At 33.8% G+C, this 10,449-nt stretch overlaps 1 long non-coding RNA gene across 1 annotated transcript in view; it reads right to left on the reverse strand.

Moving 5' to 3' along the window:
* The window catches only part of LOC108705778, a 95,914-nt gene extending 87,907 nt beyond the window's left edge, over positions 1-8,007 (reverse strand). The window contains exons 1-2 of the long non-coding RNA XR_005966678.1: positions 7,941-8,007; positions 2,088-2,168 (exon numbers count right to left, since the gene is read on the reverse strand). This is a non-coding gene — a long non-coding RNA (uncharacterized LOC108705778). The remainder of the gene's footprint in view (positions 1-2,087; positions 2,169-7,940) is intronic.
* Between the last annotated feature and the right edge of the window lie 2,442 nt (positions 8,008-10,449).

The following is a 10,449-nucleotide window of genomic DNA, read 5'->3' on the forward strand; positions in this document are numbered from 1 at the left end:
GGTTACCGGTTATTACAAGTTTTAGTAGCAAATTATTTTAGTTTTTTATATATATCTTTTTTAGTGTATATCATTTTTACACGGCAGTTTTTCAGATTTTTGCACTGTGTACCATTATGAAGTTTTATATTTTAGCACCTTTTATGTATAGATTTGGTATTTTGCAAGTTTTAAAGAGTTTACACTTTTAGGTTTCTTTAGTAAATAAACGACGAGTTATTGCTATTAGTTATTAAGATATTAAAATGTATTAGGCATACTTGTTATTGAAATCTATTTATCATCCTAATTATATTCATGTTATCCTTATTATTTGTTTTAGTCCTTTTTATGACTTACGACGCATGAGTATTTTAGTATAGCTTGATGATATCTTTTTAGTATTCTTGGTTACCGGTTATTACAAGTTTTAGTAGCAAATTATTTTAGTTTTTTATATATATCTTTTTTAGTGTATATCATTTTTACACAGCGGTTTTTCTGATTTTTGCACTATGTACCATTATGAAGTTTTATATTTTAGCACCTTTTATGTATAGTTGTGGTATTTTGCAAGTTTTAAAGATTTAAAATTTTTAGGTTTCATTAGTAAATAAACGACGAGTTATTGCTATTGGTTATTAAGATATTAAAATGTATTAGGTATACTTGTCATTGAATTCTATTTATCATCCTAATTATATTCATGTTATCCTTATTATTTGTTTTAGTCCTTTTTATGACTTACGACGCATGACTATTTTAGTATTATAGCTGGATGACATCTTTTTAGTATTCGTGGTTACCGGTTATTACAAGTTTTAGTAGCAAATTATTTTAGTTTTTTAAATATAACTTTTTTAGTGTATATCATTTTTACACGGCGGTTTTTCTGATTTTTGCACTGTGTACCAATATCAAGTTTTATATTTTAGAACCTTTTATGTTTAGTTTTGGTATTTTGCAAGTTTTAAAGAGTTTACATTTTTAGGTTTCTTTAGTAAATAAACGACGGTTTTCCTTATTTGTTTTAGTCCTTTTTATGACTTACGACGCATGAGTATTTGAGTATTATAGCTTGATAACATCTTTTTAGTATTATTGGTTACCGGTTATTACAAGTTTTAGTAGTAAGTTATTTTAGTTTTTTAAATATAACTTTTTTATTGTATATCATTTTTGCACGGCGGTTTTTCTGATTTTTGCACTTTGGACCAATTTCAAGTTTTATATTTTAGCACCTTTTATGTATAGTTTTGGTATTTTGCAAGTTTTAAAGAGTTTACATTTATAGGTTTCATTAGTAAATAAACGACGAGTCATTGCTATTAGTTATTAAGATATTAAAATGTATTAGGCATACTTGTTATTGAAATCTATTTATCATCCTAATTATATTCATGTTATCCTTATTATTTGTTTTAGTCCTTTTTATGACTTACGACGCATGAGTATTTTAGTATAGCTTGATGACATCTCTTTAATATTCTTGGTTACCGGTTATTACAAGTTTTAGTAGCAAGTTATTTTAGTTTTTTAAATATAACTTTTTTATTGTATATCATTTTTACACATTTTCTGATTTTTGCACTGTGTACCAATATCAAGTTTTATATTTTAGCACCTTTTATGTATAGTTTTGGTAGTTTGCAAGTTTAAAAGAGTTTTAAATTGAGTATCACGGTTTATAGTAGGAAATAATTTTTTGCTATTTAGATATCATGGGAAATAGAATTATTCTTCTACTCTACTGATAATGCTGTATACCTGTATTAAATAAACTCTTTATATAAACTATATAAACTCTTTTTGAATGTTGATTACCTTTTCATGTATTATATATAACTTGTCCTTTTGTCATTATTAGTTATCACTGTTGTTACCTGATATTGGCTCATTTTTAGTATGGGTGGTTTCTGTTTAGGAGTGTCTGTGCAATAAAATGATAAAGGGGTTCACTTCCGAAAAATTAATTTTTGCATTATGACAGAAAGTAATTCAAAGCAACTTTCCAAATAACATAATACAAAAATATAGCTTCTGAGCAGAGTGCCCCTTTAATATTTTAACCAGAAGTTAATATTACAATGGAAGGATTAACCACTTACCATCTGATGCTTCTATCTATAGCTTCACTTACAGCATGATGTCTCAGCCTTGATTGTAGCGGAAGGCCAATTGAATGTTTTCTAAATAAAAAACAAAAAGAGTAGAGTTCAGTAAATATAAAAAAAATGGGTACATATGAGGAATTACCCCAAATACTCTGCCAGATCTGTGGTGGGTGCTAAATTGTATCTATGTATAGAAGTTGTATCTATATACCTGCCTATAGAGAAGTGTATTTTTCCTGTATGACTGACACTAGATCTTCTGAACCAAACAAATATGATTTAAAAATACAGAGAAAGACTACATCCCATTTAAATGTACATAAAGCCAATAACAGTTACTGAACTAGCTGATGCTGCCAACTAATACCAGCAACTCTTGATCAAGAAAGAATGTAAGAGGAGTCTGGGAGTCATACTTTATGGATTTCTGAAGACCTAAACTATGAATATCTCCTTACCTACGTCTTAAAAATAAGTTTTCTTAGCAGCTACAAATGACCGTGTCTGTCTATCATGGCTGCTGCCGATCAACTGAATCTCTCTGCAAGATCTGCAGAGAGTTACAGTCTATGGTGTCACAATGGTAGCTAGCATTATGACATCACTGCATAGCAACAGTTTCCACAACAAAACCCCTTGCAAAAAGCAGGGCAGTAAATGGCAAACAAGACAAATTGGGAACTATTGATCTGAGTACAGCTTGTTATTTAGCTCATGTACAAATTAAATATGTCTTAGCAGTGACAGCCATGTTTTGTATGTGTCCCTTCTTTTTATAGTAAAATGACTATAATGTGGATAGGAGTCAATACAGCATAACTGTGTCCATGCCCTGCCTCTTTGTGCCACCTGGAATCACGTCAATTTCAGCAACAATAAAATACACATTTTTGCACTAAATCTATACTATAAATACATCCACAACAAATAAATCAAAATACAGAGATCAGATGTCACCCCATAAATCCATTGTACAGCAAGGAAACATGAATAGCAGAGACCCATCTAAGAAATACAACTATGAGGAGTATATATATATATATATATATATATATATATATATATATTTATAGAAGAGCTCAAGGTTAACAGCTAGGTCTGTGGGATCTCCTCATTGTAACACAATTAAAATACTTTATGGGTGAAGTGTAAAGGTGTGTTTGTAATAAAAACAAATGTCACTAATACTATTAGCAGGAGCAGCACTAGCTGTAAAGCACCCCAAAATATGTAGACTTTAAAATGGCTTAAATGAAGCAATGCAGTTACTTACTATATTTACAGGTGCCTGTGTTAGGGTGTTAATTCCATCTGGACACCGTGACAATTTTTGGAGCCAAATAAACTGCATGTAACTGAAGGGACATTGAGGTGAATGGACTTGCTCTATATTTGTGAAGCCCACATTACGGCAAAAGCTAATGATTGCAAAAATCAAATAGCACAGGGTGGGCTTTACATATTACAGGGGAAAAAGGAGAAACATTGCAGTATCACCATGAAGTGCCTCTGACACAGAACATAAATAATGGCAATAATGTTTTCCCTTATCCAAAATTTATATTAGAGTAATACTGTATGTTATGATATTATAAATAATAGTGGCTACCATATTTAGTTATTCCTGCTTAAAGAAGGGAAGGGTTTAGATTATCACTATATAAGATTTAGTTACAATGTGTCTTTTTGTTATTAGTTTTAGCATGAGGGTTATTTTGGTTATAGCTAGACTATTTTTAAGCATGTTTGTATAGTTAATATGGCTATTAAAGTGTTTTAATTATACTTCTTATATACAGTTGGTTATTATATTTAACATAAGTTTTCCATGTATCTCTAATTATGGGCCCATGTCTGTATCCTGTTGGTGTTCAATCCCACAAGCCTGAGCATAAACATTACAGGACCAATAACACAACTGGGAAATGATGAAACTTGACCCTGTCCTGCCTGGCTGCACCCAAACAAATAAGCTTCTCACTGGTATTGGGGAATCACTAAGGCAGAGATTCAGACCACTACATGCACATAATAGCAATTACCAAAGTTTTTTATATGTATAAAACACCAATAAGGAGGCCTATAGTAGCAACATACATTCTTGGCTCCATTATATTCACTTAAGTGCTTGAAATCAAAGTAATTTCAATAGTTTATCTGTTAAGCAAAGTTCTACCTATAGACCTGCCTACAAAGAAGTGTATTTATTTTGTATGAATGGCACTAGATCTTCTGAACCAAATACATAAGATTTAGAAATACAGAGAAAGACTACATCCCATTTAAATGTGCTGAACTAGCTGATGCTGCCTGCTATTACCAGCAACTCTTGATCAAGGAAAAATGTAAGGGGAGACTGGGAGTCATAATTTATGGATTTCTGAAGACCTAAACTATGAATATCTCCTTACCTACGTCTTAAAAAGAAGTTTTCTTAGCAGCTACAAATGGCCGTGTCTGTCTATCATGGCTGCTGCCGACCAACTGAATCTCTCTGCAAGATCTGCAGAGAGTTACAGTCTATGGTGTCACAATGGTAGCTAGCATTATGACATCACTGCATAGCAACAGTTTCCACAACAAAATCCCTTGCAAAAAGCAGGGCAGTAAATGGCATATAAGACAAATAGGCAACTATTGATCTGAGTACAGCTTGTTATTTAGCTCATGTACAAATAAATAAGTCTAAGCAGTGACAGCCATGTTTTGTATGTGTCCCTTCTTTTAATAGTAAAATGACTATAATGTGGATAGGAGTCAACACAGCATAACTGTGTCCATGCCCTGCCTGAACTGAAGGGACATAGAGGTGAATGGACTTGCTCTATATTTGGGAAGCCCACAATAAGGCAAAAGCTAATGATTACAAAAAGCAAATAGCACAGGGTGGGCTTTACATATTACAGGGGAAAAAGGAGAAACATTTCAGTATCACCATTAAGTGCCTCTGACACAGAACATAAATAATGGCAATAATGTTTTCTCTTATCCAAAATTCATATTATAATAATACTGTATGTTATGATCGTTATAAATTATCATTGCTTTTTACAGTTATCTGGATATTTGATGTTTGCTAATTTTAGTTTGGGTGGTTTCTGTTTAGGAGTCTCTGGGCATTAAGAGGATAAAGGGGTTCTCTGCCCATAACGAGTGATATGTATTTAAAGTTAGATGTTTTGTACAGGTATGGGACCTGTTATCCACAATGCTCAGGACCTAGGGTTTTCCAGATAATGGATCTTTTTGTAATTTAGATCCTCATACCTTAAGTCTCCTAGAAAATCCTGTAAACATTGAACAAACCCAATAAGCTGGTTTTGCTTGCAATAAGGATTAATTATTTATTAGATGGGATCAAGTACAAGATACTGGTTTATAATTATAGAGAAAAAGGAAAAGATTTTTTACAAATTTGGATTATTTATTATAATGGAGTCTATGGGAGATGGGAGTTTCCGGATAATGGATCCCATACCTGTAGCACTGCTGCTGCTAATTTGTGTATATAGATATATAGTCAGGTGATCCCACTGGTGTCTAATAAAAGGGCAGCCAAGTATGGAGGTTTACTTTGAAAGCAGCAAGTAAGTTGCAGGTAAAACCTAGTCCCTTTGTAAAATGTATAATGAAGCAATAGAATTCTTAATGAATCAGATGAAAATTAAGCATAGAACTGGCCAGATATGGGATGACTGACGTAGTTGGCCAGCTTAAATATATTGCAATATATGTACAAACAATCCCTGTTTTGTTTAAAGGGTAAGGAATTTTTAGTAGCAGTATGCACAAAATGTCGTTGTCTTAAATATATTGATAATGGGTTGAGTGCAGAGGACTCTTGTATTTGACTATATATATTTTTGTTCAGACCCACTTATTGCTCTACTCAATATTGACCTAACCACCAAATATCACTGTAATTGAAACTGCAGCCAAACAGCCTATTCTTTAGCATTACAATTCCATGTATCTCTAATTATGGGCCCATGTCTGTATCCTGTTGGTGTTCAATCCCACAAGCCTGAGCATAAACATTACAGGACCAATAACACAACTGTGAAATGATGAAACTTGACCCTGTCCTGCCTGGCTGCACCCAAACAAATAAGCTTCTCACTGGTATTGGGGAATCACTAAGGCAGAGATTCAGACCACTACATGCACATAATAGCAATTACCAAAGTTTTTTATTTGTATAAAACACCAATAAGGAGACCTATAGTAGCAACATACATTCTTGGCTCCATTATATTCACTTAAGTGCTAGAAATCAAAGTAATTTCAATAGTTTATCTGTTAAGCAAAGTTTTACCTATAGACCTGCCTAAAAGAAGTGTATTTATTTTGTATTACCGACACTAGATCTTCTAAACCGAATACATAAGATTTAGAAATACAAAGAAAGACTACATCCCATTTAATGTACATAAAGCCAATAACAATTGCTGAACTAGCTGATGCTGCCTACAATTACCAGCAACTCTTGATCAAGGAAGAATGTAAGAGGAGTCTGGGAGTCATAATTTATGGATTTCTGAAGACCTAAACTATGAATATCTCCTTACCTACGTCTTAAAAAGAAGTTTTCTTAGCAGCTACAAATGACCGTGTCTGTCTATCATGGCTGCTGCCGACCAACTGAATCTCTCTGCAAGACCTGCAGAGAGTTACAGTCTATGGTGTCACAATGGTAGCTAGCATTATGACATCACTGCATAGCAACAGTTTCCACAACAAAACCTCTTGCAAAACGCAGGGCAGTAAATGGCATACAAGACATATTAGCAACTATTGATCTGAGAACAGTTTGTTATTTAGTTCATGTACAAATAAAATAAGTCTTAGCAGTGAGTGTATTAAAAGTTAGATGTTTAGTACAGGTATGAGACCTGTTATCCACAATGCTCAGGACATAGGGTTTTTCAGATAATGGATCTTTTTGTAATTTAGATCCTCATACCTTAAGTCTCCTAGAAAATCCTGTAAACATTGAACAAACCCAATAAGCTGTTTTTGCTTCCAATAAGGATTAATTATATATTAGATGGGTCAAGTACAAGCTACTGGTTTATTATTACAGAGAAAAAGGAAAAGATTTTTACAAATTTGGATTATTTATTATAATGAAGTCTATGGAAGTTTCCGGGTAATGGATCCCATACCTGTAGCACTGCTGCTGCTAATTTTTGTATATAGATATATTTTTCTTCAGACCCACTTGTTGCTCTACTCAATATTGACCTAACCAAATATCACTGTAATTGAAACTGCAGCCAAACAGCCTATTCTTTAGCATTACAATTCCATGTATCTCTAATTATGGGCCCATGTCTGTATCCTGTTGGTGTTCAATCCCACAAGCCTGAGCATAAACATTACAGGACCAATAACACAACTGGGAAATGATGAAACTTGACCCTGTCCTGCCTGGCTGCACCCAAACAAATAAGCTTCTCACTCGTATTGGGGAATCACTAAGGCAGAGATTCAGACCACATGCACATAATAGCAATTACCAAAGTATAGTAGCAACATACAGTCTTGGCTCCATTATATTCACTTAAGTGCTAGAAATCAAAGTAATTTCAATAGTTTATCTGTTAAGCAAAGTTCTATCTATAGACCTGCCTACAAAGAAGTGTATTTATCCTCTATGACTGACACTAGATCTTCTGAACCAAATCCCATTTTAAATGTACATAAAGCCAATAATAGTTGTTGTTGCTGAACTAGCTGATGCTGCCTACTATTACCAGCAACTCTTGATCAAGGAAGACTGTAAGAGGAGTCTGGGAGTCATAATTTATGGATTTCTAAAGACCTAAACTATGAATATCTCCTTACCTACGTCTTAAAAACAAGTTTTCTCAGCAGCTACAAATGAACGTGTCTGTCTATCATGGCTGCTGCCGACCAACTGAATCCCTTTTCAAGACCTGCAGAGAGTTACAGTCGATGGTGTCACAATGGTAGCTAGCATTATGACATCACTGCATAGCAACAGTTTCCACAACAAAACCCCTTGCAAAAAGCAGGGCAGGAAATGGCATACAAGACAAATTAGCAACTATTGATCTGAGTACAGCTTGTTATTTAGCTCATGTACAAATAAAATAAGTCTTAGCAATGACAGCCATGTTTTATATGTGTCCCTTCTTTTTATAGTAAATTGACTATAATGTGGATAGGAGTCAATACAGCATAACTGTGTCCATGCCCTGCCTCTTTGTGCCACCTGCATTCACGTCAATTTCAGCATCAACAAAATACACATTTTTGCACTAAATCTATACTATAAATACATCCACAACAAATACATCAGACACGGGATCGCCGCATAGATCCATTGTAAAGCAAGGAAACATGAATATCAGAGACCCATCTAAGAAATACAACTATGAGGAGTATATATATATATATTTATAGAAGAGCTCATGGTTAACAGCTAGGTCTGTGGGATCTCCTCAATGTAACACAATTAAAATACTTTATGGGTGAAGTGTAAAGGTGTCTTTGTAATAAAAACAAATGTCACTAATACTATTAGTAGGTGCAGCACTAGCTGTAAAACACCCCAAAATATGTAGACTTTAAAATGGCTTAAATAAAGCAAAGCAGTTACTTACTATATTTACAAGTGCCTGTGTTAGGGTGTTAATTCCATTTGGACACTGTGACAATTTTTGGAGCCAAATAAACTGCATGTAACTGAAGGGACATAGAGGTGAATGGACTTGCTCTATATTTGTGAAGCCCACAATAAGGCAAAAGCTAATGATTGCAAAAAGCAAATAGCACAGGGTGGGCTTTACAGGGGAAAAAGGAGAAACATTTCAGTATCACCATGAAGTGCCTCTGACACAAAACATAAATAATGGCAATAATGTTTTCCCTTATCCAAAATTCATATTATAATAATACTGTATGTTATGATACAATAAATAATAGTGGCTACCGTATTTAGTTATTCCTGCTTAAAGAAGGGAAGGGTTTAGATTATCACTATATAAGATTTAGTTACAATGTGTCTTTTTGTTATTATTAGTTTTAGCATGAGGGTTATTTTGGTTATAGCTAGACTATTTTTAAGCATGTTTGTATAGTTAATATGGCTATTAAAGTGTTTTAATTATACTTCTTATATACAGTTTTTTATTTAACATAAGTTTTCCATTGAGCTCTAATTATGGGCACATTTCTGTATCCTGTTAGTGTTCAATCCCACAAGCCTGAGCATAAACTTTACAGGACCAATAACACACCCGGGAAATGATGAAACGTGACCCTGTCCTGCCTGGCTGCACCCAAACAAATAAGCTTCTCACTGGTATTGGGGAATCACTAAGGCAGAGATTTAGACCACTACATGCACATAATAGCAATTACCAAAGTTTTTTATATGTATTTATAAATGTACATCCCATTTAAATGTACATAAAGCTAATAACAGTTGCTGTTGCTGAACTAGCTGACGCTGCCAACTATTACCAGCAACTCTTGATCAAGGAAGAATGTAAGAGGAGTCTGGGAGTCATAATTAATGGATTTCTGAAGACCTAAACTATGAATATCTCCTTACCTACGTCTTAAAAAGAAGTTTTCTTAGCAGCTACAAATGACCGTGTCTGTCTATCATGGCTGCTACTGACCAAATGAATCTCTTTGCAAGACCTGCAGAGAGTTACAGTCTATGGTGTCACAATGGTAGCTAGCATTATGACATCACTGCATAGCAACAGTTTCCACAACAAAACCCCTTGCAAAAAGCAGGGCAGGAAATGGCATATAAGACAAATTGAAAACTATTGATTTGAGTACAGCTTGTTATTTAGCTCATGTACAAATAAAATACTGTATGTCTTAGCAGTGACAGCCATGTTTTGTATGTGCCCCTTCTTTTTATAGTAAAATGACTATAATGTGGATAGGAGTCAATAAGCATAACTGTGTCCATGCCCTGCCTCTTTGTACCACCTGCATTCACGTCAATTTCAGCAACAATAAAAAAGACATATTATTGCACTAAATCTATACTATAAATAAATCCACAATAAATAAATCAGATACAAAATGATCACATGGGCAGATAGGGAATTGTGTCGATTTCTGTTTCTGCAAGGAAACATGAATAGCAGAACCCCATCTAGCAAACACAACTATGAGGAATATATTTACCACCATATTTATATATATTTGCTCATGGGCTCATGGTTAGCAGTTAGTTCTGTGCAATCTCCTCATTGTAACCTAGTATTGGTTATTTAGTTATACTGCTTCAAGAAGAGAAGGGTTTAGATTATCACTATTTAAGATTTAGTTACAATGAATGAATTTAGCATGTGGGTTATTTTGG

The sequence above is a fragment of the Xenopus laevis genome, chromosome 1L, assembly GCF_017654675.1.
Source record: "Xenopus laevis strain J_2021 chromosome 1L, Xenopus_laevis_v10.1, whole genome shotgun sequence".
NCBI classification, from domain to species: domain Eukaryota; kingdom Metazoa; phylum Chordata; class Amphibia; order Anura; family Pipidae; genus Xenopus; species Xenopus laevis.